Source organism: Cuculus canorus, chromosome 25, assembly GCF_017976375.1.
Source record: "Cuculus canorus isolate bCucCan1 chromosome 25, bCucCan1.pri, whole genome shotgun sequence".
NCBI lineage: Eukaryota > Metazoa > Chordata > Aves > Cuculiformes > Cuculidae > Cuculus > Cuculus canorus.
The window spans coordinates 425,022-452,930 of NC_071425.1; the positions used below are offsets into that span (position 1 = coordinate 425,022).

General features: G+C 53.0%; 1 protein-coding gene and 1 long non-coding RNA gene across 2 annotated transcripts in view; one reads left to right on the top strand and one right to left on the bottom strand.

Moving 5' to 3' along the window:
• Positions 1-16,667, bottom strand: part of LOC128854543 (uncharacterized) — a 44,409-nt gene extending 27,742 nt beyond the window's left edge. The window contains exons 1-2 of the long non-coding RNA XR_008453578.1: positions 13,957-16,667; positions 8,809-13,662 (exon numbers count right to left, since the gene is read on the bottom strand). This is a non-coding gene — a long non-coding RNA (uncharacterized LOC128854543). The remainder of the gene's footprint in view (positions 1-8,808; positions 13,663-13,956) is intronic.
• Positions 1-26,217, top strand: part of COL1A1 (collagen type I alpha 1 chain) — a 136,083-nt gene extending 109,866 nt beyond the window's left edge. Inside the window, exon 52 of the mRNA XM_054088381.1 lies at positions 26,206-26,217. The gene's annotated coding sequence lies outside the window, so the exon portion shown is untranslated. The remainder of the gene's footprint in view (positions 1-26,205) is intronic.
• Positions 26,218-27,909: the final 1,692 nt, after the last annotated feature.

Below are 27,909 nucleotides of genomic sequence, written 5' to 3' on the forward strand. Positions count from 1 at the left end.
TTGTGAGGCCGTGGCTGATGTTTGTCTCCACACAGCACAAGGGAGTTGGAGGAGACAACGCCCAAGGAGACATTATGGTGCCCTCGCTGACAGAACGGGGATGAGATGTGGTCTCTCCTGCGTACGCCGAGTTTGTAGGTGGTCCAGAGCAGACCTCCTCTGGGATGAAAAGCCTGCTTGTACTCCAGGTAAAGAAATAGAACTAAATGAAAGAGCACAGAGTGGAGAAAGAACTCTTTGTGATTATCTGAGCCGGACAAAGACACCCTACAAAGCACAGGGTGAGATGCAGTCACCAGGATGCTCCCAGAAGTGGATCCTAGCAGGGAAAGAGGAGTCATCCATCCAGCTTCTGTTGACAAGGACGCAGTACCAAGCCAAGGGGACTGAACAGAAAGCCTGGCTGGAAACTAAGAGACTCTTGCCATGAAGAGTCACTGAGTCCTGTGGACACAGGCATTCAGGGCTCCCTGGGGAATCTTTTCACAGAATCACAGAATCAATGACTTTTGACATGAGTCAGTGACCCCTGGAGATTTCCTCGCTTCCAGTTCTGCTCCATTCAGCACAACCTTTAGTAAAGAACAAGGATCCTCCAGGACAAGCCTCGGACTTGTAAGCCTGGTGCTCCATGCAGCAGCAAGAGAGACAGCAGCTACTGGTCCCAAAAAGATCAGCCAAAGTGTTGTCCACGGTTTGACCACCACCAGGCAGGGATACCAGGAGGCAGCAGGTTAGCCTCGCTGCACAAGGAGTCACTCAGCGTGAGCAAAACTCCTGCCTGCAGAACCACAAGGGATGCAAAGAGCTCCCTTTGAGAAAACTCAGCTGCCCTTTCTCCATCTTTGCTCACCAGTTGGATGAGGCTTTGGGCAACCAGATCCAGTGGGAGGTGTCCCTGCCCATGGCAGGGGGGTTGGAACCGAGTGGGCCTCAAGGTCCCTTCTAACTCAAACCACTCCGTGATAGAGCTTCTGGGGCACAAGGGTAAAACAGAAACCCAAACTGCAGCAGCACAACTCCTTGGGCAGCTCTGAAATTGGTGTGTCAGCACTCAGCAAGCTGAAAGGTGCTGCTGGTGCGAATGCAGGCTTTGCTGCCCCGGTAGCATTGGCAGGGCCTCTGGCTGACATAACGCTTCCAGCAAAGGGCAGAGTCTTCATCCACACTGTGCCCAACAGATCGCGGTGCCTGCGTGACGTCAAGCTGTGTCAGCAGAAGCATGTTGCGGCGTGAGACGACATTGCCATGTCCTCCATGACATCACCTCAGGACGAGGGTTTGTGGCTGAGCCCACAGAGCAGGTCATGCCATAAGTTACGGGTATTACACCATACCCACCACAACTGGCCGGCGCGGCCCCGAGCCAGGGTCGCCCAGGCGTGCCCGTGGAAATGAAGACAGCAGCAACTCTGCTCCAAATCCCCATCCAAACAGAGCCAGCCTCATCCAGCTGCAGACTGGCACTGGCGTTTCCTTGGGCAGTTAAGTGCCTATAGACTGAAAACCTGGAAATGGGCTTCACCGCTTCACTCCCAGTTAACTGTTCCCACCCACGCTCAGTAGCTTTTGTCCCTCTTTAAAATCAGGAGGGGCTCACGGGCCGTGGTGGCGCTGGTGGCAGAGGCAGCACTGGAAAGCCAAGATGAAAGAAGGTAAATTCCTCCAACCACCTGCCCTGAGGGCTTTTTAATGGCCTGAAGTTGGTCTGTTGTGCTGGTGGTGGGATTGACTTTCTTTTCCATTGCAATACACGCCCTTGCAGATGAACAGGCTGATAAAGTTTGCTGACCCAACTGAGATGAAGGAAGCCTCATCCACAAGCTCATTAAAGCTGCATTTGAAAAAAGGGGCATCTCAGCTCTAGAGGACTTTTCCATTTCCAGCAAAGCAGTTCAGCATGTGGGAAACTTCCCCAGGACACCACTCGGAAGGCAAGTGCTTGTCCAAAAGGACAGTGAGGTAGGAGAACCACTAACATATCTGAACTGAGACTCCACCACCCCAAGGAAATAGTTTTTCCTTGCACTGGGGCCCCGGTGCCCTGGCAGCGTACGCTTGGACAAATCCAATAGATCTCATACCGCTGCGTTTCACAAAAGATAAATTCCCCTTTGTCTCCAGAGGTCTTTGACTCGTAGACATTGACCCTCGGCAACGGAGATCAGGGAAGGTCAGCAAGGTGAGCACGGAGTTCTGGGTATTAGATTGCAAACTGAAGCAAGGAGCCCATTCCCAGCTCTTCACGCTGGCCAAGGCCAGGACTCTCTGTAGGCCACTCAGCTTCCAGGCATGAGCCGGGGATACCAATGCATTGTGTGCTGGCTTTGGTAAGCAGGGTCCAGGCACCTTGCTTTGAGCAGTGTTTACCTTGAGGAGCAGAGGAAACCCTGCAAAGGGCATTTTAGGATGCTGTACCGGGCACTGCAGCATCTCCCCAACAGAAACAAGCCCCAAACCTGTGGTGATAAATTCCTAAACATCATTATTTCCCCTTTCTGTGTCACTTTGCTGCTACAGGCTGCAAAAAGCTCCTCAAACACAAGCAGAAACAGCTTCCCAGCCCACACAGAGACAAACTGATGCGTTACCTCTTCAGGACAGAAGGGACCATCAACAAGAACAACCCCCTTTAGGGATGCAGGTTCTGAACCTGGAACAGGGAAGAAGGAAGGAGCCAAAAAGATCTGTACCCTTGCCTCAAACAATGTGCTGTGGAAGGGCTGACTGCCGCGGTCTAGACAGGATTCATCACTTCAGAGCACGTGATGCAGCTTCAAAGACCAATCACAACTCTTTAGCTGTTCTACATGGGGTTAAATGTTGCAGTGAGGCTACATTGAACAAATCCATAAGGAGCCTAATGAGGGAGACCAGGCCAAAACCTTCAAATACTCAGGATCTGCCCGGGTGGAACCTAGCAGGACACCTGCCCTGCTTCATGGAAAGGACAGGCCTGCAAGGCTTATCTTTCCACATATTTAAAGCACACAAAACTACATGACAGGAAAAGCAAACCCAGTAGGACATGGATCCCAGTAGAGTCTCTGGGCCCCAGCCGAGGACTTGTACTGGCAGGACACTGGGCAGAACTTTGCATCCAAGGAGGACAGGCAAAGGCCATCCCTGTCGGAGAGATGGAGAGCTGAGGCTCGGGGACAGCAGCAACGCACAAGGTCACAACGCACTTCAGACGGTGGCATTGAAGTGGGATTCATTCCCTGCAGGCCCCTGGGGTGGTGGGAGGACCTGGGGCCAGCGAGATGTTGCCATCACAAGCGGCAACTGAAAATTGGGCAACTGAGTTTGGCAAACATTGACATGGTCAGACTTCCCCAAACTCCCAGGCTAGGACTCCCGTCAGGGAAGAAGATGCACTTTGGTTTTGTCTGCTTTATGGACAATTAATGCTATTAAAACACCGCACTCCTGGGTTAACCATCTTTGTTTCGACTCCCAGCCTTCCAAGGAGACCTCAGCAGAGCAACCAAAGCAAAACCCAAACCCCAGGTGTTAAAGAAAAAAAAAAAAACAGATTAATGCTTCAGCACCCTGCGGATTTCCAGCCTTCCAGAGCAAAAGTAGCACAGGGAACTCTCCCCCTAGACATGTGCCTCCACCTGGGAAGCATCCCCTGCACCCGGGAGGCAGAGGATGGAGGGCTAGATCCCTGTCATCGCTGGCTTTCCATTAAAGATGCGCCATCCACAACTCCTCCCACACTACCCACCCTCCAGTAAAAGGCAAATCCCAGACGCCAGCACCACCTGGATGTTGTTACAGCCAGCAAGAAGGAAGGCAAAGGGTTAAGGAACAGATCAGTGCCTGTCATCAGCAACCCTGGATGCGTCCCAAGTCTCCAGTGTTGGTACCTGGGCGCCTACCTCTGTCTCTGGGGTGGAGCCCTTCAAACCACAGGGCAGCCTCGCCTGCATTCCTGCTCCCTGAGTGACAGCACCAGAGAAGATCCAACCTAAGCCTTGGCAGAAGAAAAGATGCCTCCTGCAGGGCCAAGGCAGACTCGCCCTGGAAATCTCCTTACTTAGTAGAAACAGGTTAAGGAGCCAGGAGCCAAGGGCTCGGAACCAGCGGGTGTTTTGCTGGAGATGTTTAGGAGCGCATTGAAATCGCCAGCTTGCATCTCCTTAGATGTCTGAGCAATACCCTAGCACAGAATTAGGCGGGTAATAAGGGCTTGAAAGCAGGAACAAACACAGTTGGATTAAGATAGAGGCACTGTAGGCCTTTGCTCGGTTCTCTGGCTCACAGGCACTTGGGATGACATCAGTCTTCACTTTTGCTTAGTAAAGGCGTTGCTGGCACTGTTTGCGGAGAGAAGCTGGAAAGAGAACTGTGCAAGAGCCGCTGCTGCAGTGACAACTGCCCAAGGTCAAAGACAGGGTCCAGCAGAGGGAAGGGCAGCCATTGGTATTGCTAGAGCCAGGAGAACAACTCACCAGCACAGGCCCATGACCTCCGTGTTAGAAAGGTGTTTTGGCTGTGAAGGGCATCAGAAGAGTTGCTGCTACCACGTGGAGGGACAACACCGGTGGGTGGCAGCTCTGGAGCAGCCAGAGGCAGTCTCAGGGGTACCAGACCACGACCAAAGGTATACAGGGCTGGACTTCCCATCTGCTGGAATTCACCCAGGTCTCTGCCCTCACCTTTCATCTGCCTGTTCATCAAAACCATGAGGCTGGCTCTGCACCTGCTCCCTGGCAAAGCCTGGAGATCTTCCAGCCCCGACAGCAGTGTTGGCAGCCAGGGAGAGCCCTACGAGTGCCAGAGCACCAGGGGCCGGGACAAGGGACCCCACGCACCCAGAGGCAGCCGCAGGCACGGACACACAAAGATCATGGCTGGGTAAGCTCCAGCCCCACAGACCCTGCGAGCTCTCCCCTGTTCAAACCAAAGCAGGGACTGTCACCACACACAGGATGGGCTTTGAGTCAGGAACATCTTACCTGTGTCCCGTGGAATAGGAGGTGGTTTTCTTGGGGAAATGGGTGTCCACTTCAGTCAGACTGAGCCAAACACTGACTCTGGGAGGAGGTCCAGAGAAGAAGGGCTCAACTTCCAGATTTGCAGCCTACAAACCAGCTGAGCGCACAGCCAGGTTTACTGGGCAGCCTCTACCATTACCAGCTGCCTTTCCCCACGAAGCAGGGCAAGGATGCTGGTGTCTCACGGCCCCAGCTTGCCCAGCAGCACTTCCCCACTTCTGCGACCTCTGGCCGTCACCCAAAGGAGCACAGGAGGAGATTTGCCTTACCTGGCTCAGCTATACCTCATGCAAAAAAACTGGCTGCCAAAAGCCTGGCTGAGCATCATTAGCTTGCCCAGGTAAGTCCAAAGACTCAAGGGTCACGCTGTGCTCCCTGCCCTCCAGCGGGGCTCTGAGTGAGCAGGTCTCTGCAGCACCAGCTCCTGCCGGGCTCTCAGCCATCCCAGCTGCAAGCACAGACCAAGCTCAGGGCAGCTGATTAACCTACCCCAGTACACATGAAGCTCCGTGATGACATTAGGGGTCTCAGGTGAAAATCACTACATTTGAGGCTACAGGTGATGCTGGGATGTGATCCTGTGAGTGTGGCCTAATAAGCTACCAAACATCAGCTGAACCATGGTAGCTATTCATTAAGATGCAAAATAGGAACAGCTGCAGCAATTTGATCACTTGTAGCCTCCACACACTGTCTTAAACATCTTTTGATTTACTTTCTCTATAAGTTATGGAGTGAAACTGTTGCCAGCTTTGACAAAGTCCATTGATTTATAGAGATGAGGAGCATAAATCCAGAGCCTATTCCCTCTCCCTGACTTCTGTCTTTTCTGTTTGAACTCCTTAGACATTCAGAGTCAGAACTGAAAAGGCACTCCTTATCTGATTTGGTCCTTCAAACTGTCTTTTCCACAACTGCTTCAGCCCCACAAATTGTTTCTTCATCTCACCCAAACAGCAGCTGAAGCGTCCCTAGAGAAACATCTGTGGGGCAGCAGCTCACTCGGGTCTTTGCAACTGCTCCCATCAGAGCTGCATGACTATAGCACCAAATTCCAGGGTACCTCCACCAGCTCCAGCAACATCAGTCCTCCTCAGTATCGAGCATCAGCCATCATCAAAGGAATGCTGGGGAGGAACAAGAGCAGGGCGGCTCCAGGAGGGAGGGTAAGCCCCGGGCAGTGGGTGGCCTCAGCAGGGTCCATCAGCAGTTCCAAAGTAGGCAAAGCAATCAGTCAGGTCCCAGCTCCACCCAGCAGCAGGAGTCAGAGACAAATCCACAAGCAGGTCCAAGAGGTCCCTTTAGGAGACAGGCCATGGCCAGCATAGGTCCAAAAACCCATCAAACAAACCCAGAGACACACACCTACAACACAGCTCAGAGGGAAACTGGAAGCCCAAGGGCTGGGCTTAAATGATGCTCCTCAGCCTATGAGCAGAGGGTGGGGTGGAGACCCCAGGTGAGGCTGCCCAGGGTCATTGAGGTCCATTAGTGCACAGCAGGCTGGAGATGAGGGGAGAGATTCTGGAGGTGACCCTCCCTGATACATACTCTACTCAAGAATTGCTACCAGTCCCCAGAAGGAGCCGGGTTTGGCTGGTGGTGATCTTCAGCCGGCGCAGCGTCCTCTGCTCTAAGCTCACCACAGATGGGCAAAGCTTCTGATTTACTTGGTATTGCATAAAGCAGCACAAGAAGCGTCCACTGTGTTGTCCCAGGGCTGCAACTCTCCCTCCGACAGGTCCAGATCGTTGTCTGAATGTTATCTCGGTGCTGACCCCTGGCAGACGGAGAGAATCGGAGCCAAAACTGCTGGCTCCAGCTTTCGCCAGCTGATAGACACAGTTTTTCCTCCTGGCCTCCCTCCACCCTTCAGCCCTCACTTCCCTCATGTTCACAGGAAAGGCTTTGCCGAAAGGGACGCGCGGGGACTATAGAGCAGTTTTATCCAATTACCTTTCAACTACACCTGCAATTCCTGGTGAGGTCTGGACACTGTCAAGGAGAGCAGGGCTGGCTTTGTGCTCATAAATTAAATCACTGTCTGGGAAGTGGCCCAAGGAGCACAGGCTCTTCCCTTTTACACCCCTGTTCCCCATTCCCGACCCATGCGGACGTGACAAGAAAAATGGAAATATTCTGAAACCAAATTTCACCCCTAAATCTGTTTCTGTTGAATTATGTCAAGACCTGATGCTATGAGCAGTGTGCAGTAAAACCTGCTTTTTCTGATTTAATGGAAAACAGTGAAACTAAAACTGAATGAATAAATAGTCTTACTAAAGGGAGTAAAGGCAGGAAACCATCAGAATTTCTTACAGAATGGAATAAAAAGTTAAATTGTTTTTTGCTCAACAAAATGCTTCATTCAGGAGGGTTTGAGGAAGACATCAGGCTTTTTTTCAAACACTGCACCAGTAGTGAGGAATCCCAGACAGGGCTCAAAAAGTTAAATGAGTGGGCAAAAATTAGGCAAATGATCTAAATGTACCTAACAATAACACCTACGAAAAAGGAACCTGACCCGTGCCACCAGAGTGCTGGGGTCACAGCTGGCAGCCCCGGCCCCAGGAAGGGAATCATCTCGGAGTCAGCACTGGCAACTCTTTGAAATCGTTATCGTAATGTATGGTGGCAGCCAAAAAAGCCAATGGAACTGAGTATCACCAGAGAGGGACTGAGGATCACCCGGAGCGTTCTGGTTGTTGCTACATAAAACCTCGATGTGCCCATGTTTGGAGCCCCACGTGGGGTTCTGGCCACCGTGGGTCAAGAAGTGGAGTTACAGAAGGTCCAGAGCAGGGCAACCAACATGATCAAGGACGTGGAGAGGCTGCCTCACCTGGAGACACTGGAAAGACAATTTCCTCAGCACTGACACGGTTTTCAAACTGTTGGAAAACATCTCACATTCTTTGACCAAAAACTGATTCCAGTGACAGCTTCTTTGGGTCCAGGGAACTCTGCCTCTGGGCCATTACCTAAGGAAGAGGGTGCTAGTTTCATCTCTTCCACTCGTTTCTTCTTGCACAACCGAGAGCGGCTGCTGGGGAGACGCCAGGCCCTGGTGACACAGGGGAGGCTGGACCGCGTGCCGGGGATGGAACCGTGGGTCAGAGCCCCAGCGGCGAGCGCTTGCCCAGTTTCACCTACTTTGCTGGTTTGTTGTGCACCTCCCCCTGGAAGGCGCAGCGAGCATGTGCTCTGCTGCTGAATCACACCAGCGGCTCGCAGAGCCGAGAGCTGAGGAGTCTGTGCCTCTTATGTCACTTTCAGCAGTGAGTAAAAAGAGGGCACAAGGTGCCAACCAGCGTTGCTCTGGTTACCAATCCTTGCAAAGGGTGCAATGACAACACAAGAGGGCAGGAGCAAATCAGACACACAGGTGTAATTTTGGCTCTTTACTAGCAGAAGTCTGAAGCTTCTGGTGTAGAGATCTGAGGAGCGTCACCCAGATACCCCATGAGAAAGAACTGGAGACACGAAAGAGTAAGACACTGGCAGGGGGAAGGAATCATTTGTGTGATGCAGAGAGCACTGCAGGGAAGGCAAACACCAGAATCACTCTGCGTTTTCACCAGTGGGAGGGTCACCAGTGGTTCTGCCTCCTCTGGAGACTCCACGGCTTTGAATCAGGAGAAGGGCATGTGTTGTAACTCGCCCCCACACCTTCCAGACTCATCAAAACTGCAGATCCCTCTGCCCCTTCCTCTTGAAGTTCTCCAGCAGCGTTACCCAAAAGCTTACTTTGAAATTCAGCCGTTTCACTTTCTCTGTAAGATTTGCTGGTTGTGTCATAACTCACCGACATTTTTTGGTAAGAGTCTCCTAAACCCAAAGCATTCCCTGCGGTGAAGCCATTGGGGCACTCTGAGGAGTGGACAGGGAGCCCTGGGGAGGCCCACAGACTCAACTTGGTCTCACCATGCTCTACAAAGCAATAAGAAACAGCATCATTAATCAGAACAACAATAAAGAAAAGGATGACATCGCATCATGGGAATTTGGTGGGCAAGACACAACAGGGTTGATGGAGTCCACTAGGAGATTACTGAAAGCAGAGATGGCGTTTCAGAGCCTGATTCCCGTAGACAAACCTTTACATACACTTGTGCAACTGGAAAACCCTTTTGAGAAGCAGCAGGCTGGATAGGCCCAGATTTACAGCAGGTTTAACCTCAAAGTGGTCATGAAATTCCAGCCCGAATCCCTGAACTCACCTACCAGCCTTGTAACATGGGGAGAAACAACAGAGGGGATTTGGGGATGGTTGGGGTCAGCGTCCTTGCATCCACGGAGATCAATGCTGTGTAAGACATTAAGCAAATGGGTTTATACCAGAATGGATGGCTCCTTTTTCCCTTGTTCCACCTCTATTGTATTGAAACCAACGCCAAATGGTGTGTAACTGCAAGTTCATCTGTCCAGCGGGGATGGGAATGGAGAGGCTGGTCCTACAGGCTGCCATCTGGCTCCAGTTCTCTGTGGAAGCGAGGCAGGTGAAGGCTGGTTATAATTGACCCCAATTCCTCAAATAGCCCAAATTGCCGAGGCGACGGCTAAATAGCAGTCTCCAAACTGCTCAGAATGGCCCCAGGTGTCCTGGTGCCCTGTGGCCTGGGATGGAAACCTTGGAGCACCTCTGTCTCCCCTTTAAAGAGCACTGACTGGGTCTCACTTCAGAGTCCCTGTCAGTCCAAGAAGTTTAAAAGCTCTGGATCAGAGCCTTAATTTCCCCGGACGGACACAATAGGGGCTGTCAGCACACAAGGGCTCAGGGCTGGCATTGTCAAAGGGGCCCGAATTAAAATACCGCTCAGCTTTGCCAGAGAAAGTTGACTACTGTGGAGGGGGGCAGGAGTAGTTTATTTTTTCTTTATAAGAAGGTTAAAACCAGGTCAAACTTTGTAAGTGCCATTTCGGAGAATACCTGGGCACCGGCAGGAGGCAGAGAGATACGTCTGGTTCATGAATACTTGTAACTTCCCATCAGTCACAGAGTCTCAGGCAGTTCCAGGTCACCACTTTCATCATAGCAATAGTTTACAGAATGAAGATATTTTGTTCATGATATTAAGGTCTTCTAGTTTTCTTCCCATCCCAAACCACGTACCATTAAAAGATTGATTGCACACAGAAATTAGGTACTCCTCAAAATCTTCATTATTGAAAGAAAAGTGTCCGTTGGCACCAATTCTCTCCTTTATCTTTTACTCCCACACAGAATTCTTTTTGGATTCACCCAAACAAAGGAGGGAAAATCCTTGAGCCGCCAGAGAGTGAAAACAACAGACAGTTGCAAAGCTCTAACTACGGGCAGTCTCTCCAAGCTGGCTCATCCTTTGCATCATGTTTTCCAGGTGTCTTAACCCGAACTTGAAAAATGCGCTCAGATTTAACCTGGAACTGGGTTTGATTCTCCACTCTGTTGACAGTTTTGGGCTGTGTCAGTTGGAGGGTATGAATTTTCACCTCTGCGGTCAGTACGTACAACCACTGGTCCAGTTATAGTCACAGTGGTGCCCTCAGACCTTAACCAGCACGGCTCGCTCCCCTTCCTTCATCAGAACCACTATGGCAGCGGTACATGTCTCTTGCCACCAGAAACGTGCCCACAGTCAACGGCTCCTGCTGCTCAGCTCTCATAACAGTGAAATCTAGTGTCCTGCTCTTTGCTGCTTCTTTCTTCCCACATTTGCTGGAGCCACAAGAAGCTGGAGGACCATGCCTGTGTCAGGCTTGCTTTGACCATCGTTTGGCCCTCAAGGATCGTGGGCTTCAACTTCCAAGCCTCCATATGCATCAGGACACATTTAGCACCTGGGGAACAGTCTGTCCCTCTCTCTCCAGCCACATGTTGTCACATCACAGCCGTGGTAGCCAGTGGCAGAGAAGGCCTCGCATCCACCCCATGGTTGCATGCTGCCATCAGTACCCAAGATGCAACCCCAAATGGCAACTGCTCTTCCCATTCCTCAGGAAGGCCCCACAGCCCTGCCTGGCACGGCTCCTTGGGACATCCATCAGCCGGTGTCAGACTCGATGCGTGTCTCAGCCTTGCCCTCTTACCCCTGCAGTGATGTCAGGGAGAGGTTGGCCCAGTGGCCAGCCAAGGATCTGTCACTGGCCCTGCCAGAACTAACAACAAAGACAAATGGGCCCATCACAGTAAATGGCTCCTAATGGGCTGCAGGAGGCAATTGGTCCACGCTGGCTGGGCACCATATGTGAATTCTTCACTAATCACTCCAAATTGGTCCAATTTGTTCGAGAGCTGTGCAGGGACTTGCGCACCAGCAGCCGTGGAGCTTTAACGTGACCGAAGCCCGGCATGGAAATAATTTTGCACTTGCGTGGATGCTTGCTGGGCTCCAAAAAAACTGGGGAAAGAAAGGAGCAGCAAAGAGGAAGCGGGAGCTTTCAGCTGCACGACTGGGACCTTTCATCATTTTTCACTTAATGCTCCTTGTCTTGAGGAGGAAAAAAAGACAAGGATCTAAAGAGATTGGATTTGAATGAATGAGACAGTGAGGTTCCAGGTGACGGCTCACAACAGCCTTGATCTGGCACTGGGAGAACGCTGGGCTCTGCTGCCCTGCCCGTGAGAGCTCTGTGTTGAATGGAGCTGGGGAGGATAGGGTGAAGCGGGAGCTGTGAAAAGGTCAGTGGGGGAAATGAGCCTTAGGGAAGGACTTCCATGGGTGCAAGGATGTCCATCAAGAATCAATGCTGGGATAGTGGGGCACAGGGCGTGTTGTTGCCGCATCCTGAAATTGCATCATGAGACTCATGCTGGCCCTGAAAGCCCCGGCTGCCGGAGACATCTGTTGAGAGACTTTGTCTTTCTGGCATCTCCAAGGGTTGGAGATGAGGCTTACGGACACTGAGAAAACACCCGAAAGAAGTGGGCCTTAAAAAGGTCTTGTGATTTTGGGGAGAGAGAAAGGATTTACAGGCTTTTGAATGCCAGATGCTGAAATCTGAGAAACTTGGGTTGAAATTCCCACCTATGTCAGGGCAAAGGAGTGAGCCTGGGCCAAGTGGGGCTTATGTGTCAGCTTCCCCGTCTGTAAAACACGGCAACCAAACACCTTGGCCCACGGAAAGGCGATGCCGTACCTGTGCACCAAAGTCAGTGGCTGGGACCATGGGGTCTCCTGCAGACCTGGGGAAGATGCTGACACCCAGAGCACCCATCTGCCCCGCAGAAGATTAAGTCACACCTGCAGCCTGAATGGCACTGAGAAGATAACAACCAGCTTCCTCCACCTTTTATTCAAAAATAAGCTACTTAACCCCCCTCTTAAACCCTGCTCCTGTCCCCTCCCCAGCCCCTCCGTGACCAGCGCCACAGTCACACCCGCTATTGAAAAGCAGCTTTGTTCTGCCCCTACCTTGCCTTCACCTCTCTCCTGTGATCAGATGTTATGGCTCTAATTATCTTGCTCCCTGCCTTCTGGACTATCAAGACATTCAATCAAAGGTCACCTGGGTCATCTTTCATTGGGAAGAAGAGATGTCACCAGGAAGGTAAAGTTTCGGAGCATCCTTTGATGCTAAGCTAGCAGGAATTACAGTCCAGCTCTCCCAGGATATTCACCACTTGTGGCTGTTGGAAGGCACTGAAAGGTTTTGCTCTTGGGCTGGATTTTTTTAGCTTTCTTGTTAACTATCAAACCGTTGCAGACTCTGCAGGTCCCAGAGCAGGATGACAGCATGAATGGCATTGGGTCTCCTGGAAAACAAGCCATCACCCTTCTGGATCAAGCCACGGGCAGGCGTTTCAGTGTGGTCCTCGCTAACACTTTGTGTCGTTCAGGCTCTTCTTGAGCGAGGTGCTGAGTTTTCTGCTATAGCCCTTGACATTAGAACACCAGCCTTGGCCAGCTTAGGCCAAAAGATAATCATCAACTGGATGGTAGGATCTGCTACACTCAAAGCTCTCTTGGGAGGAGATCGCCATTCATGGGCTCCAGCCTGGAGGGCCTCGCAGTGTGAAGGGAAGGACAGTCTGGCTTTGCTGCCTCATCCTTCCCGAGGGCTCCCGGGACCGCAGACTAAAGAACTTCCCTGTCCACGCCGGCTTTGAAGCTGAGGCTCGTGGCTGGGAGAGAAGTGGCTGTGAGGACAGCTCTGCTGTGCCAGGCCGGATTCAGCCTTACACCGCACACACTCTGGGACAAGGGCTTTCTATTTGGTACCTTTCTTTGCCAGTTTTTCTTCCTTTCCTTCCACCCTCATCCTCCCGCTCTTTTGAAATCCACAGCTTTTATGCAGGTTCCAAAGCCTAGCACGGTCTCTACGATGCTGCCCTGTATCGTCTCCTTTCTCTCAGATAACCTGCTTCCACCTTGAAAAGGAGAGAAAAAGAAAGAGCCAAAAGAGAAAAGAAAACAAAATCTTGGAGGGACTTGGTTTATGACCCACTAATGTGGCAGAAAAAATGCTCAGGCCTTAAAGTAACAGAAAACTGGAGAGCTGGTCAACATTTTTCACCTGAAGCAGCTTCTTGAGATGATGTGTTCCCCTCAGTACTGGTGCTTTTCTTCAGCAAAGACGAATTTCAAGAGAAAGTTTCAATTCTGAAAATTGAAATACTCATTGAGTGTGCCTGTATCTGCTTCTGGGCACTGCACCTTAAGAGGCTGCATAAGTGGATCTGAAAAGACAAAACAAACAACAAAGAGGATTAAGAGAACACAATATAGGAGGAAAGATTTCCTGTGTCCTCATGCCAGGAGCTGCCATTTAGCCTTGGGCAAAGAGGCTGAAAAGTGCTATTGTTGCAGAGGTGCAAGAAAGTGAAGACTCATGTCCACTGTGCAAAGTGGGGTGGACTGAGCTGGCCAGCCTTACCAAGAAGGTGTGGAAGTGGTGGGGCAAAAAGCAGCCCTGGGAGAACTTTAACCCACAGCCCCCAAGAAGACATGGGAGGAAGGAGGATCTGTCCCACCTGAGATGCCTGGAGAGAAGTGGTTCCCAGGTGTCCTCAGCATCCAATGGAGAAGAGATGGAGTGGGATGAACCGCCCTTTGAAGGTGTCCCTTACCACCCATGGGTGCTAGAAAGGGTCCACAGAAGCTGTGTTCCTAACTCGGTCACCTCTGTGAAGAAAACCAAACGGCAATGAGTCCGACCTGCGGTACAGAAATCCAAACCCTTGAAAAAGTATTTCCCCTGCTCCTTCCCAAGCCCTTGGCTCGGTGGAGGCTTCCACCTGTTTCACAAGAGGGATGTGAGCCCTCTGGTCCCTCTCCGCTGACGAGCAGGCTCAGTCAGAAGCCGTTGCAGATAGAGCGATGCCAAGGCGTGCAGATGCTCCACGCCGGCCCCTGCTCCCTTCCCCCAGGGAGGGTCACTCTGGGAATCTCTGCTGAGGAGGGGACACTCGCCCATTCCCCTCTGCCCATGCAGAGAACACTGAGAAAGATCAAGGAGAAAAGAGATGTGCTTAAAAAAAGTACAAAATCTTCACATTAATAAAGCTGGAAAGGGAGAAGAGACAGCCTTAATCTGATTGTGTGGGAGAGCATAATCACAAGGGACCTGGCGCTGGGGAATCAATACCAACCGTGGCTGCAGGGGCCAGGATTTTGGTGCAGGCTGGAAAAGTTGTTGATTTGCTTCGTTCCTTGTGATTTTGGGGAACCGGGTAGCAAAGCGGGGATAGGATGGGATCCAGTTAGTGGGGATGGGGGAAGGAAAGGCCGCCTGTGCCTTTAATTTCTGCAGCCCAGGTTTTAGAAATGCAGCTTTGCTTGGAATGCTGCTGAGTGTGTAGCCCTGGGACAAGTGCGATCCCTTTGATTTGGCAGACTGGAGCCTCTGCAGGTTGCTTTGTGGGTGTATTTCATAAGAAAACAGAGGAGGCAGCAGTCCTGCCCTGTAACAGCCTCCAGACATTCTGGCCGGGTGCTGCCAAAGCAACAGCCAAGAAAGGCACCGCCTGGAAGAGTGGAGTTTCAAGAAAGCCTTCTCTGGTTGGGATGTTTGCCCAGCTTGCAGAAACCTTGGCTGTGTTCTGGTTTCTCCATTCAATGCAGAGGCAGAAAGGTTCTTGCAGGTAATTACATAAATTCTGCCTCCCTGCCCCCTCTCTTCCCTCTGTGTTTGCTGCTCATCAGGGCTGAGATGGAGCAGGAACACGCACGTTGTGGGAGCTGCAGTTGCAATTCAGATTTGCAGGATGGAACCTCAGCTCCACCACGAGGAGCGATGCTGATGGTTGGGTAACTCGTAGCACTCAAGGCCTGAGCCCTGGTGTCCACCTCAGCTTGAGAAGCTGTGCAGGAGGTCCCAAAAAGTGTTTTGACACAGACACCTGGGAGAACCTTAAATCAAAGCCCTGAGATGGGTAAATACAGAAACCAGGATTTTCTGGTGGCGTCAGGGCTACAGAGCAGGATCTCAGAGCCTGAGGGTGCACGGAGCCCAGCCTGACGCCAGGGCGAGATTGTCAGGGTCTTCTGCCTTCCGCTTTTGTCAAGGCCAGGGATCTCGGAAGGAAGCACAGTCGGCAGCACAGCACTTGCCGAATCGTGTCACATGAGGATGTTGGTTCACGTGTTGTGAGCCTGTGCCAGGCAAATTCCCCGCGCGGCTCCCGGCTGGTAGGCAGCAGCATGCCCTTGGGGTGACTCAGCTTTTCCTCTGAGCCCTTAATCACTGTTGTTCAACAGCACCGCGACCAATGCGCATCCTCAATAACCTAAAGAGTCTGTGCCCAAGCGTGTGTCCCAACACGCCTGTGAAAAACGTTAGGTGCTGGACACTGCAAAATGGATCTGGAGACGGGGGAAGCGGCGGGTGCTGCTCCTGTTCGGATGCCGAGAGTGATGCTGCTCCACAGAGGCCTCCCGGAGTGGACGGCAGCCTGAGCTCAGCACAAATGTAGGTGTCGATCCCTGGGGAATAGCTTTTTGCGTAAGGCAGGCTGAAAGAGGAGCCGAAACAAAATCCTGTCTGCAAACACCTGAAAAAGCATAAGTTTGAGACCAGCTCCAGAATCAAAGGCTCGGCCTAAAACACGTCAACACTTGTGGAAAGGCTCCCATGGACTGCCCTGGATTTTCCACTAGGTTTGCAGAGCTCAGGTCTTGCTCTGCATCACTCCAGCTGCCTCACAGCCCAGGAAGGCTCCTTGGCTCCGAGTCCTGGCTTGTCATTCGCCCGCCGGGCCCCTGGATGTGCTGCTCCAGGCACCTGCTACGTGACACGCGTGGCACCCCAGGGCTCCATCCTGCCAGGTCCTGGGGTCGCTCAGCTCGGCTCTTCAGCCAGAGGGGTCAATGGGAGGCTCAGGTGCTTCTGCACCTACAGAAAGTCCTGGACAGATGCAGCAGGACTGGGCAAGTTTCTGCCAGGCGGGAGCCATGGCAGCCAGTGGTGACTTTCCCAAGCACCGGTCACCATCGGTCACTGCTCATTCAGGCACCGTAAAGGACCAAGCAAAGATTAGGCAGGAATAGGATAAAGAGCAGAGCCAGGTTATGTCTCCAGAGCTGTGATCTGTCCCGGCACTGCTCACATGGGGGAGGATTTGCAGAGCTTCTGCTCGCAGGCTGCTGTCATCGAGGTGGCACTGCTTCTGCCAGGTTCCTTCCCCTTCTCCACTACGTCACATTCACTACTAGAAGTGCACAGCGCTTGAGTTTCACAGCTCAGAGAAACCCTACAGCAGCTACAGTGTGGAGCTTTCCACATCAAAAATGACTGTGGCCAGCACTGTCAAAGGGAAAATCCCAGAGCAGCAGTGGGCACACAGGTTCTAGATGCTGCTGATCTTCCAGAGCAGAAACACTGAGTGCTTTAATGGCTTTACATTGCAATGCAGTGGCTTTAGAGTGGAGGGAGGAAGATTTAGACCAGGCATTAGGAAGAAACCCTCATGATGAGGGTAGGGAGGCCCTGGCCCTGTTCCCCAGAGAAGCCGTGGCTGCCCCATCCCTGGAGGGGTTTGAGGCCAGGTTGGATGGGGCTCAGAGCCCCTGATCCAGTGGGAGGTGTCCCTGCCCATGGCAGGGGGTGGAACTGGATGGGCTTTGAGGCCCTTTCTGACCCAAACCATTCTATGATTCTATGATCAACACAGTCCTCTGCTCACCGAGCTGTGATGGTGCCCCGAACCAATCTTCCATGGAGGTTTCCATAGGCCATTTCCACAATGTACAGTGAAATTCCTTACAAGACCTTTTCCCTTCTTACACGTAGACCCTGGTAAAGAGGCGACACGTGAAGCTGGAGCCATCACAGGGCTGACTCAAGCATCGCGGCAGCAGCAGTGCTGGCAGTGGATGAGGAGCAGGATCAGTGGCGGGATGGGTGCAGGGAGGAGTCAGGGAACGTGTTTTACAAGGGAGTTACACAACCTGCAGCTGGTGCAGAGGCTTCTGGCTCCCCTGTGGATCTCCCAGGGTTTTAATAAGGAGGGAAAAAGATGCACGTTGGTGCCACCGTGAATCCTGCCTTTACTGGCTTAAAGAATCCATAAATTAGATCCAAGGTGAAAACACTAAAACAGAGGTGGAAGTTTGGTCGTGCGAGAATGAGGCCAACCCTGCTGGATGGTAGGGGAAACCAGCTGCCCACCGGGCACGTGAGAAGGGACCTTCTGGGCCACCATGTGTGGTGTGCAGGTACAGATCGCTCTGCCTGCACAGGGAGAGCTCAGGATTTTGATTCTGGTCACTCGGCAGCTGGTGACCAATGTCTCAATGAGGTGCATATCTGTGCTGCTCTGAAGGGGCCAGAGCTGGCACGCAGCGCGCCCGCGGTCGGTGCTGTGCAGGCTCCTGCAGGCAGCGCCGATGCTGCCACGTTACCCCAGGCTGCCTGGCGTCACCGCTGCCCGTCCTCTGCTGCGCTGATTGGGTGCTCCTTGGCATATCTGCATTGGATTTGCACAGCATGGAGAGCAACGTGACCCCAGCTGTGACTGAGGCTTCCTGGTGCTGCCACAACATCAATAATAAATAATAATTATGCCGGGCTGCGAGCAGCTGACGTAGGAGTGGCTTGGCTGGAATCACCGTCCTATCCCGCCCGGCATGGGCCTCGCTCATCCCAGTGAACTAGGACGAGAGGGAGGAGGACAGCAGAGGAAATCCACTGCAACCATTCACCTTCCTCCTGTGTAGGAGGGAGCCGGCAGAGTGAGAGCAGCTAATTTTGCTTCTGATACACCGCCAGCTGCTGCACCAGCGCTGCTCCTGGGATGAGCTTGGCCGAGTGTTTACATGAATTATTACTATTCATTAAGATTATCTTGTGGTTAAAACACAGGAGCGGGAAGTGAGCGATATGTTCCTGGCTCTGCCACTGACTCCGAGCGTGGCCTTGGGCAACTCACTTTCCCCCATTACTTTCCGGAAATATATGAACAAACACGAGCATTGAAATGAGGGAAAACGACACAGGTTACGAACATCTGCATAAATACCTGATCTGGGTCCAAATCCTACAGAGCAACAACAAAACAAAGATCTCAAAGCTCAGCAAGAGCTGCCTTTGTTTCTTTTATTTGCTAATATATTTGTGAATGGGGCTGGGATTAGACATTGCAGCAATCGCTGGGGGCCTCAGTTTTCACTCATTTGTGTTCTGTTGGAAAAGGAAGGGGCACAGATGCTCACAAGCTGAAAACGTTCCCCTCTGGAAAGTCAGAGACATAAGGCTAAAAATACTGACTGGGTGAGGAAGGGAAAGCTTTCCAACTATAGAGAAGATGGGATGGAAATACTGCATTCCATGCTATGGTCTGGCTGTTCCACAGCGCTCCTGTGCCCGGTGAGCTCTGGCTGGAGAATCCCACCTGCTGCGGGGAACCTCTCCTGCTCGGAATGGGGCACCCACCCCGCCAGCGTCTGCCTGCGGGGCAGAGGTCGCAGCGGCTTTGGGACGGGGCTCCCTGAGCGACACAGAGCTCAGCCGTGAGGGGGCTGCTCCGCTCTTTCAGGGGGATGAAAGGAGCTTGGTTCTGCCTTCCAAATCTGACAACTTTTACATCAAATAAAGGGCACGGGTTGCCTTTCAAAGAAGAGGAAAAAAATATCAAACCCAACTATTTTAATTGCCTCTCCCTGAGGGGAGGGAGGAGGAATGATGCAATTAGGGAGGGAGGTGGGAGAGGGGTAGGATCCTGAACGGGGTCCAGGTTTGTGAACCACACGGTTGCAAATGTCCTCAGCCCTCCCACTCCACGGGCTGACCATGGCTGCAGAAGAAGGGAGCGCCCTTCGCCACTCTCCTTTCACCACTGTGATTTATGGCGATCCCTCCAAACACCCTGCACTGCTTTCAGCACATTTTCATCCTCAGCCAGGGCATCCTTTAATTATCCTGTTTGTAAATTTGCAATTAATTAATTAGCCTGTGTCTGAAAGGGCTTAGAAAACGTAAGTGTGGCTGAGTATTGTTACTGTCAAGTTCAATTATTATCATTAAATATTTATCTAGAGTTGTAACGAGTGGCTGGCGTTTTAGAGAGATTAGGAAAGATAGGGTTCCTGCCTGGAAGGGCTCATCATCCAAATCAGACAGAGACAACACGGAGATTGACAAAAGGAAAGGACTGGGATGGAAAGGATTGAGACACCATAAATAAAGATAGTTGTGAGTCATATTGTAAGCAAATACCTGCAAGTGGAGGGATGAAGAGAGGCAGGTGTAGAGCAGGGACACCAGTTAGATCAGACCTGCCCAGGTGATTTTCAGTCAACGAGGCAGCGGAGAGAGGAGCTCCCCGCGGGTCCCTATTTCAAATAGGGCCGTGCTGCAGGCAGCACCCCCCGCCCTCGGTGCCCTGCAGGGAACAGCCACCCCACAAACGCTCTCCTTCCCATTTGCTCCAGACCCAGCGGGCACAGGGAAGCAGTGATGCCCCAACCTCCAGGCTGCAGTCATGGAGCAAGGGGGACATTGAGGCTTTGCTGTGGAAGGGCATGAAGTGCAGAAGGGCACAAGGAATTTCACTGAGTGCCTCCAGACTGGCAGAGACGCTGTTTGGCACTTCCAGGAAAGGGCATATTTGCCCCTGTGGAGCTCAATTGAAACGCCAGCCCTTCCCTCTCCTCCGCACACCTCATCGTTGCCCTGTCCCTGGTCACTTGGGGTCTCTAGGCAGAAAGAAGGCATCTCTCGACCCCAAGCTTGAGGCGGGTTGGTGCTGGGAATGCCCACCCAGGGTGGGGTGCATCCCTTCCCTGCCCACCCGGTTCTTCTGGCTGCTGCCAGGGCTGCTGCGGAGCGTGGGGAACCCTCCGGGGTGACACGCTGCCTCCGGTGCAGCCTTGCCCAATGGTGCTGCGGTGGATGGAAAACAAGCCAGAGTCCCATGCTCCTTATTGCGTGTTGAGAGGTGACGTGCTTGTAAAAATATAGAAGAGCAAATCTGCCAAGAAGGGAATGGGAGTGAGCAACAGGAACTGGTTCCCTCCATGTGTTCATTCTTGGCCTCATGCAAATCTCAGTAATGTCCATTTCTTTAAAACCTGGAAAAGACAGCGTTTCTCCCCCGGGGTTCTGCCTGCATCGTGGTCTGATTTCAGGTCCCAGTGGCAGCGCAGACAGTGCACAGGTCTGTCCTGTGCTCCGTGTCCAGACGCTCACAAGTTCTGCACTCGGTGCTTAACACCTGATCCTAACAGAGCCCCAGCGACTTCTTCCCAAGAGTAAGGTATTTGCCCAACCTCAGCTTTCCTGGCTTGGGGGTTTCTGTCCATTTGGGACAAAGAGAGTGGGGTGGAAAATAATCTTTGACTTGTGCTCCAGGTGTCCGTGAGAAACTGCCCGGAGTGCTGAGGGATCGCACCGACTGATAGCTCAGCAGTAAACTGGGTTATGATAATCCTTAATTGTTATCGGGTGCTGTGTAATTCCAAAGAACTAATCAAACATTAATTAATTCTCATAATGGCCATCCCAACGCTATCCTCTCTCTGGAGACAGGGAAGCTGACGGGCGAGCCCTGCCCAGGGCTGCAGAGCCCGTCAGGAGCAGGGTCAGTGCTGCAGCCCCCTGATTGCTGCCTTCAGAGCAGCCGGAGCCCCGTGCTGGTCCCTGCCCGCATCCGCAATGCCGTGACCTGGATTTCTGAGGCACCTCAGGCTGTGGAATGGGCATGTCGAAATCCAGGGAAGCACTGTTTATGGGAAGCAGCCTCCACACGCATGCCACGCGGCCACATGTGGCAGCCTGGTCAGACGTGGTCTGCAAGGTCAGTAAAACCCCAGGCTGTGACCAGCTCGGATCCATCAGATGGAAGGAATGCAGGAGGCATCTGGGACTGCGCAGTGACCACCAGTGGCCCCAGAGGGGGATGAGCCCTCTGGATTGAGGGACAAAAGGGAAAAAAACCTCAAAATGGGCAAACCAGGCTCGCAAAATCCACTGCCAGCACGTTTTTGCAGGGCTTCTCCTGCCCCACCACTGCCCACAGGAGGATCAGAGGACAGCATTTCCTTAAATACCTTCTGCGTTCTGGGGGAGATCCAAATCCCAGCAAACCAAGAGCCTGGCAAGGCTCCAGGGGTTTGCATCTCCTGCCCCAGTGCTGGCTCAGGGCTCCAGCGGGCTAAACCAGGGGCTGGCTGGCTCCTCGCCTGGAGCTGCCTCCTCTCCAGCTTGGCCAGGTCCGTCTCTGCCACGCTACCGTCCCAGCTGCCACTCCAATGCCGACATTCCCATGGATGGCAAACGTGATTACCCAGCGACCGGCTGTGTCTCTGCGGTTTTCTCTCGCTACCAGGCTTGTCGACATGGAGCCACTCCGGAAAATTAATTCAAATTAATTAAAAGTATGAATTTAAAGTTGATCAGTTAAAGCCCGTTAAACTCATGATTCAGATTTCAGAATTAAAAAGGTTTTAATTTAATCTAGTTCAACACACTCTCAAAGTAAATTAAACTAAACCACATTAAAGCTATTTTAATTCTCAATAAGCATGTTTAATGTGGTTTAATTTATCCACTTTCAAAGTGAATGCAGATTAACCTTCTCGAATGTCCCCAGGTAGACAAACTGTGCTAGAGGAAGCGCAGATGCAATTTAAGCCCACCAACCAAACCGATCAGGAGTTTTGATCTGGACTGGGATTGAGCCACGATTTAATGCCCTCCTCCAGATACGTCCACACTGCAGTTTCAGGTCCGAGAGCAGCGCCATCCAGCCCAGGAGCTGTAACCTGGCCAGCGAGGCCGATGAAGGCTGCGGCTTTGCCAGGGCCATTCAGCCTGCCAGGGACACTGGGGCTGAGCTGCAGCCCACGCTGCCGGGTCCTCCGGTGGGTTTTGCTCTTGGGGCAGTACAGGTAGCTGTGGTCTTCACTGGAGAAGTGGGAGCATCCCTGCAGGGACGGACGAGATGCTGGGATGCCATCTACAGGGGATCATTCAGCTCAGCACCAGGGCCATGGGGCCAGAGCTCCCCAGCGGCCGGGGCCAAGGGCAGCCAAGGAGCCCAGCGCTTTGGTGCTGAGCTTGCGGGGAAGCTCCGGCCTTTGGAGGCTGCTCGAGAAAGGAGCTCTTTGAAAACGCAAAGCCTGGGGGTGATGGATGTTGAGGTCTCCAAGAACTCCAGACCAAGCAATGGCTCAAAGGCATCAGACAGGCAGCCCTGAACACTTCCAAGAGCAGAGCCTCCTCCTGGGACATCTTTCCAGCATCTTCCATTCCTTGTGAAAATCCACCAGTCCCTTTATTCCGTATGACCCACGGTCGCTCTGCTGAGCCAGGAGCTGTGCGAGTGCCAGCTGTATTTCTGATGTGGAACCTCTTCTGCGGTTTGCTCTGATGTCCGAATCACGAGAGATCAGCTCCCGATCCCTGTGAGAGACTGAGGGGGCACCGTTTCCTCCCCAGGTCCCTGCTCAGACCCGTGGCACCGAGGGCTCCTGCCTAAAAAATGCAGTCTGGGGGTTCAGTCCCGTTTACACTCAGGCTGGGCTTAGCGCCAAAGTGCTTTCTATGCACATCAGATTCATGGCAATTTTGTGCCAGTGTGTACTTAACCCCACACATAAATAATAGCTCTGCATTCAGTAGGTAATGCCATTAGCTGCCCTCACATCACCTTTCCCTTTCAGGCTGCACAGAAGGAATCCCAGAAGGGCGATGTCAGCCCCTGCCAGGGCAGAATCGAAGCTGTCCCCAAGCTCCAGTTTCTGGTGACGTTTCTCTCTCAAGGCTCTCCTTATCCCCATCCGTGCTACGGGGGACCACAGCACCAGGAGTCCCACTGCCACCCTGTACCTACAATGTCTGGGAGATGGGTTACAGACCTGGAGTGTGCACCACTCTGCCGGCATCGTCCCGGGCATCAGCACGTCTGCCCACCACAGCAAGGACAAGAGGGATGGAGGAGAGAGAGAAGAGGTAGCCCAGGGTATCTACTTCTCAGGGGCTTAACTGAGGCTGGATTTGTGGGCTGCTGAGTAATTAGGAGAGATGATATTTATCAGGTAGGATCTGGGACAGGCTGACAGTTCCCTCCGTTGATATTGTGGCAAAGTGGTTAAGGGTGGGTGAGAGGAGAGGGAAAACCAGGTCTGATTCCTGTAGACACTGCCTCTGCTGAAGGGTCCTGTCACCTTCTCACCAGTCCCCTCAGCTGACCATGATCCCAAGGCTCAGCCCTCACCCTCCACGGGGCTGGCACCAGGGAAGTGTCTCCTTGCACCCCTGGGTCCCCCTCCTCCGGACTGGGGCAGCAGCATAGCACCGGGATGTGTCACTGACCCAGAGAGCGACGCCAACGCACAGCAGAGACACATGGGTCAGGACGCTCAAGCAGAGACGCACAGCTCCAAGCAGCAGCAAAGCCCATGCACTACAAACCCAGTGAGCGCACGGCAAAGGGAAAAGACGAATTTACAGCTCCGTGCACACAGAAAGGAAAACCTGCTTCCGCAGCCGAACATGCTTTTTCCTTATGATAAAACCAGTAGTCTGAATCCCAGCTTCCCTCCTGCCCTGTTCCTCTGGGTTCCCCTCCCTGGTCCCACTTGGCTGAGCCAGGGGACAGAGCAGGGGCTGCCAGTTCAGGTGAGAGCCAGAGTCTAACCCAGCACTTCCAGGGCTCCTCTGCACTCTGGCTCCCCAGCCCACCCAGAAAGGGTGGTTTCTCCCTTTAGCTCCTGGTGGCCTCCCCAGCATCATCCGCTCCGCTGCCCGCTGCCAGGCACAGACCTGCCCGTGTCAGCTGTCATTTGCTTCGCTCTCAAACACCAGCTTCCTCCCGTCTTATCCCCACTCCTCTCCTCCCCCAGATGGGGTGCTACAGCCATAGACGAGGATTTAGGAGAGCTGAGGTCTCCTCCCAGCGCCTGTTAGTGGGTGGATGATGGTGATGGGAACAACACGCTGCTTTGTGTCCCCATTTCAATATCTGAAGAATGGAACTCAGGTGTAGGGGCCCTTCGTAAGATGGTGCCCAGACCCCAGCAGTCCTCCACTCTGCACTACCTATCACCCAACCCATCTGCTGAGTTTTGTCATCATTATTCCCTGTCCCCTCCCAGCCTCAGTGATGCCACTGGACCCCAGCAACCTTCACCCTGCCCGGAGCCTGTCCAGCCACTCTGAGCTGTGCAAGCACCTTGTGTCCACCAGCGCCTCGCGTCCACCCTGGCCCGGGGCAGCTGACAAGCTGCTCTTCATTCCAGCAGGATGAAGAGTCTTGCGAGTTTCCATGGCCTGGCCTTGCATCACCACCAGGGAATTTCTCCCCGGCACCTTGCTGGGAGCAGTGAATTGATCCCTGGTGGTAACCTGACACACGTTACGTTTCATACCTGTCTATCTACAAGGTGCTGCTGATGTGGTCACCTAGAAACTACCTTTCCTTTGTGCACAAACCAGTCCTGAAGGAACACAGGAGCAGCCTGGCACAAAAGGGACTGGTTCTGCACAGCACCGCGCACCCCCGGGCTCCAGCAGGGCTGGAAGTGCTCTGTCAGCATCTATGAACCTGGGGCTTGCCGAGACTCCCAGTAAACTCCACCTTTGAGCCCCATCTCTCCGCAAATAAGGAGGAGATGCTGGGCAGGCTCCCTGAGACACCAGCTTGGGGCTCAGTGGCTCTTTCTCCTGTGCGTGCTCTCCCACCAGTGCTACCTGGGAGGGCTGCGGCGGTGGAGAAGGAGCCCAGGGCTCCCGGCTGGCTCCACGGAGGAGCCTGCCCCAGCGCTCGCAGCCAGGCGAGAGCCAGATCAGCTGCATTCCAGGGCACGAAGTGCCCTGTGAAGTGGGAAGGCCCCGGGCCAGACCGCTCCTAAATCCTGAAGGTGCCAGAGTGGTGTAGGTTGGAAGAACAGGTCGGGGCTGCCGCCCAAACGGAGCGTGGGGATGGTCTGTTTGTGTGAGGCTGGGAAAGAGGATGGGGTGTGAAGGTGAGGGGAGCAGTGGAACCCAGGATGTAGGAGCTCCTCCCTCGGTTGCCACCTCCGCAATCAGACCATCCTCTGGCAATGTAGAGCTGGGACAAACCACAGGGATTTGGGATGGAGAAGGACACATGACGCAAAGGGCTTGTGTGTTTGACAGAGGCCACCCATGCTCTGAGCCATGTGGACACCGTCTGGGAGGCACGCGGCAACACCAGCATAGGGCTGAGCCCGGGTTTGCTGCTTGGGTGCATTCATTGTGTCTTGGTACCACACTAACCCAATTACCCGGCTTTGGGATTGAAGTGACTTTGGGTCTGGCAGGCTCAGAGCCTTCAGGAAATGACCATGTAGGCATGAAGTTGGGGAGGAATTGGTTTCAGCTTGAAGAGGGCAAGTTTGGTATGAGGACTGAGCCCATGTCTGAGCCCGTTGCCCTGCTCTGAGAGCGGAGCTGCCACAGCTCTGCAGATGTCTGGGTCCTGGACAAGGAGAGCCCTTCGGCTGCCTCTGCGTAAGATGCACAGATGGACCAAGAGTTGGAGAAGGATAAATGGTCCCTCCTCAAGCCTGGGCAGCAGGATTGATTTCTCGCTGCGCCTCCCCTCCCACGGGGTTGGCCTCACCCTCCCCACAACCGCAGAGCCCCAGCGGGCCGCACCCTGGCACCCTGCATCCCGGTCCCACGCGCTCGTCCCATGTAATTGCCCCACCACAGTCATCCCATGGCAGCAGCCCCAAAGCCGGCATCTCACCGCACCATCACACACAGGAATATTTATGGAGAAGACTCACATTTCTTTACCAACAAACTTGAAAGCACTTAAAAAAAAAACCCAACCCAATCCAGCACTACCTTCCAGCCAAGCCAGAGTCTGGGGCGATGCTGCTCTCGATCCCACTGGCCTGAGCGGCAAGGCAGCTCCTGGGGCCTTGCCAGGGTGTTTCCGTTAGAAGGGGAAACTGATTACGTGAGTCAGGTGCTTCTTTGGTTCCATCCTGGTTCTTTCCAGAGCTTCCAGAGAGGCAGCTGCCGCTTTCAGACACTCGTACCTGCTGTGCCCTCCGAATGCACCTCGCCCTTGCTGCTTCCCTTGCCCAAATGGACACAATTGTCCGCGTGTGTGCTATGCATTGACGTGATGTGATCGGCCGTGCCGTGAGGATCCCAGCTCCAGCCCTGGGCAGGCCGTTCTCTCAGTGTTCCCACCTGCAGAGGTGGTTTGTGGCATTTGCCGTTGTCTTTGAACACGAGATGGGCCGGAGCCCCCTCCACTGTTCCACTTTGCAGTCCCTGTACAAGATTCACCTCTTTGCTGGCTGAACAAAAAGGGAAACTGCTCTGTGCTTCAGAACCTTCACCTGAGGTCATTTTATTGCCTCTTTCACCTTGAAAAAAACCCAGATTAATTTGAAATCAAAACACTGCTTTGAACCCCCAAAATTTAATTTCATTTCTGATCTTTTTGAAACAAAGCAAACACTTGAACTCCCTCCAGGTCTTTCCTCCTGCCTTCTCCAAACTGAACTGCCAAATTCACTCCAAATTCATGAGTAGTTTTGGTCTCTCTTTTGATCATCACGCCCTTAAACATCATTCCGGGTGCATTTGCTCTCACCAGAAAAGCTTTGTTCAGTTTCTGACAAAACAGGTGTGCCTGTTGCAGGGATCAGGATGTTCCCCATCGCATCTCCCCCCGCAGCCGTGCCCAGCACGGGGACCTGACCTGGGCTCTGCCTGAGCCTCCCCCTAGGCAGATGGCCACGGCACAGTCACCCAGAACTGCATTCCAACGCCTCAGCTGGTGAACCCCAGGGGTCTTCTATCCCTCTGATATCCGACATCAGCAGGATGCTGAGGTCACTCTTCCAAGGAGCTTCTTTCTCCTTGAGTAGAAAGTCATTGCACCCACGCTGCACTCTCTGCCCTGGCTCTGGATTTGGTTGCAGGATAAATCACAAGCTGAGTTTGGCTGATCTAAATCCACAGGGAAACACATAACAGGTTTTTTTGAGGTCTGATAATGGGATTTGAACATGTCTGTCTCTAGACTGAGGTTTCCTTTCTGACGGGTCCTCCCCACACATCCACAGAAAAGACAGAGAAGCACTTAGAGGGAACTTAGCAAGGATGGGGAGGCCACACCAGGGTGACATTCCCAGGACAAACATTCAAGTTTGGTGTGAGGGAGAGGTCCTAGTATTTTGTGGTGCTTAAGAAGCCCACTGCATTGTAAGATGAGTCAGAAATCGGGAAGATCATTCTCAACCTCATCTTCTCTGGGGTTCCAGTACCTCGGAATGAGCCCCATGCACTGTTTTCATGCTGGGTTAAACTTTATCTCCAGCCATGCTTCATTATTATTTCTATGAGGAGAGCGCCCGGGGCCCTCACACCGCTCCAAGCCCCACTGCGCCGAGCACTGCACAGACACGCTCGCGGAGAGCCCAGCCCTGCCAGGCTGCCAGCCTCGCCAGACAAAGGAAATATTCCTATCCCCATCACCCCCACTTTGAGGAGCAGTCCA